A 3,778-nucleotide genomic window follows, 5' to 3' on the forward strand; every position below is an offset into this window, starting at 1 on the left:
TGAGAGAAAAGTGTTTATTATGTTTGAAATATGGATATTCCATGGATTCGCTACAGGGGGGCTTTATTCATCCCCCGGAGCCGTGTGAGGCACGAGCTTTATTTGACGACTTGTGGACTGAAGCACTGCAACACCCGCTGACTGCAATGATAGAGCTTGGAATAGCCAGGACAATTTTTAATATAACTCCGACTGGATTCGTCTGAAAGAAGAAAGTCATATACACCTAGGATGCTTCGAGGGTGAGTAAAACACAAGCCAATTTTCATTTTTGGGTGAACTAACCCTTTAAGTCTGTGTCTTAAGAACTAGTTTGACCAGCTAGCAGTTAGCCAAGAGGTAATTAGTCTTTCTTTTCTGATTCAAATTGCGCCAATCTATCTTTTTGTGTCTGACTTTAAAAAATTATGAGCAGTCTTGAAGAAAACAAATTAGATGACTAACTTTTTAAGACTAGTCTAAGCAGTTTATGCAACCAAATCCAAATGGAGCACCTTTGCAACGTGCTGGAGATTCACTTCATGGATGTGCAGCCGACAAATCTGCAGCAACTGAGTGATGCTATCGTGTCAATATATTATACCATGACACATCTGAGCTCAAACGTTGGGCAAGGGGTGTCAGTTGGCCAGTGTTTTTTTTTTTCCAACTTAATATTTCTTAATATTTCTATATAATATTTCTGTGCTACATATGATTTCTTCTCTCAACTTCAGAGAACATCATGGTGTAGTATGTCACAGAGGATGCTTCCTGAAAGGTCACAGGTTTGAATTCTAAATGAAGAGATACTTGAGCTGTCGGCATTGTGTCCTTAAGAAAGGCTCTTAACCTCAGGTTGCACTTGAGGGACTGTAATTAGTGAACCGTAAGTTGTTGTGGATAAAAGCGTCTGCTAAATGCCTGAATTCTACTTACTTGTAGTGAAAGCAGGAGTGGCTTACTGCTGGCCTTTCTCAGAAGTGGCTTCCTTATGGCGAAATCCTTTAAATCAGATCGTTGGTACCCCCTTGAGTCATGTAAGCTTCTTTCTACTTGATTGTGGAAAGACCAGAGTTTTCTAAACTGTCAAGGCTTGCATGTCAATAACATAATTGCCATTAAAATGAAGTGGTATATGTCTCATTTGTGTATATCTCATCTATCAAGGCAATTGAATTTCTCCCATTTCAAGTAAACAAAAAAATCTGTTCTAAGAACATTTTGCTAATGTTCCCATTAATTATGAAAACATTATTTCTGAATTTTCTCAGAATGTTCAAAATGTTGAGTTTAAAAGTGTTTTTTTTTTTTTACTTTAAAAAATTTGATAAATGATTTATCCATGAACATTATTATTATTTTTTTAATAATTTAAATTCATTCCATTTTATAATTTTGCAAGCATTATGGGAATGTTACTTTTGAATGTTCTCTGAACGCTCTGAAGCAAGTACTTTGTAACGTTAAAAAAAAAAAGTTTAGACAAACATCCAACAAACACACAAACACACACACACAAACATTTTAAGAACGATGGAAACCAGAATTTCAATTTTTGGCTAAACTATTCCTTTAACAGGGGTGAATAGTGTTATCATCTCATTTGAATGATTTGTATGTAGAAAACATGCATGCCTAACTTCTATTTCCACAAGTCCCAGAAAGTGAATGACAAGGACCCAGTGTGTGCACTGCAAACAATCCACCTGAAAGATTTGACAGCCATCACTCATAATTAACTATGCAGGTCATGTGAGGAGGGTTTGCGATCTTATAATGATCGAGACGAATCAGTCTAAAATGAGTTGCACATTAATTCTCCGATCACATACATGGGTGAATTTCAAGAACATTCCTGGGTCATAATTCAACCTAAAATCCAAAAAAATTAAGAAAAAAAAATGAAATAAAAAGTATGTTCAATTGTAAAGTTTAATTGTAAGTATAGTACAGTTGATCATGGTAGTTTTGAATGAAATTCTGCAGACTTTATTTGCTTCCATGTTTTATCTCTAGTGTATGGATTATGTAACAATTAATGACATAACCATTGCACTTTGGTCTGCAATGCAACTTAAATCTGCCATTGAACAAGATACAGCAAACAAGAAAAAGATCCTCATAAACATTCTTCAAAATATCCCATTTTGTCTTAAAAACTTAGGGTTGGTAAGATTCTTTAAGATGTTTTTAAACGAAGTATCTTATGCATTTATCTGATCATAAATGCAGTACAAAAACAGTAATGTTGTGAAATATTATTACAATTTAGAATAAATGTTTTCTGTGTGAATATATGTGACCCTGGACCACAAAACCAGTCATAAGGGTCAATTTTGTGAAATTGAGATTTATACATCATCTGAAAGCTTTTGCTAGGATAGGACAATATTTGGCCGAGATACAACTATTTGAAATCTGGAATCTGAGGGTGCAAAAAAAATCTAAATATTGAGAAAATCGCCTTTAAAGTTCTCTAAATTAAGTTCTTAGCAATGCATATTACTAATCAAAAATTAAGTTTTTATATATTTACGGTAGGAAATTTACAAAATATCTTCATGGAACATGATCTTTACTTAATATCCTAATGATTTTTGGCATAAAAGAAAAATGGATAATTTTGACCCATACAGTGTATTGTTGGCTATTGCTACAAATATCCCCCAGCGACTTGAGACTGCTTTTGTGCTGCAGGGTCACATACTTTAAACTGTGATTAAAGCTGAATTTTCAGCATCATTCCTCCAGTCTTCAGTGTCACGTGATCCTTCAGAACCATGATACTTTTTCAGGATTCTTTGATGAATAGAAAGTTCAAAAGATCAGCATTTATTTACAATAGAAACCTTTTGTAACATTATAAATATATTTACTGTCACTTTTGATCAATTAAATGCATCCTTGCTGAATGAAAGTATTTAATTTTTTTTTTTTTTTTAATAATTGAGCCCAAACTTTTGACCTGTAGTGTAGGCTATACATTTTCTTCATGAAATAGTAATAACAATATTCCACTTTCAAAAGGATTTATTTTCATTTTGACACCGATGTTTGACAGTGGTCTAAGGTAAGACACCATTATACAACAACAACCAAGAAAAACGATTCACAAGCCTACCAAATCAGTACATTCTTCTCAATACAAGTCCAAAAAACATTATAATCAAGGTGAATATAAAGCAAACGGCGAGTGACATTTGCTTTAATGAACAATAAAGATGCAGAACTGAAAAATCTTAAAGGAAAATAAAATGATAAATTCATGTTCTCAATATAATCATAAATCACCATAATGATTTCTAAACACGCTGACCAGCAGAATCTGACATGCACATAATATCATGAATAAGAAAATAAATATAATCTTAAATAAAGTCTCTTTTCTGTTTTGGCACTGATTGTCATCTGTTCTACATACTGGATCTATATACCCACATTTCATCTAATAATAATCTTTTCATCCAATAACATTCCCTTTGCATGCTTATATATTAATTTTTTTCAGAATAAAATAATAATAATTTTTTTAAAATTTTGTGACAACCAAAATTATTCAAAGTATCAAACACTCGCACTTGCAAAACATTTATTTGGCTTTGAAAGGAACATTTTCCAATACTGCATCTTATTCATATTAGCTTTCAAATTTTGTATGGCTAATGGAGTATAAAAATATAATGAGTATTAACAGGCCTGATCCTGGTTTTGGTTTCTTTTTGGCAACTTGTAGTGTTGCTAATGAAACTAGGTTTGAAGAAAATGTAAGTGGTGCCTGCCTGTGCAAAACTCACGG

This window comes from Sinocyclocheilus anshuiensis, unplaced genomic scaffold (genome assembly GCF_001515605.1).
Source record: "Sinocyclocheilus anshuiensis isolate Anshui unplaced genomic scaffold, SAMN03320099.WGS_v1.1 scaffold238, whole genome shotgun sequence".
NCBI classification, from domain to species: Eukaryota; Metazoa; Chordata; class Actinopteri; order Cypriniformes; family Cyprinidae; genus Sinocyclocheilus; species Sinocyclocheilus anshuiensis.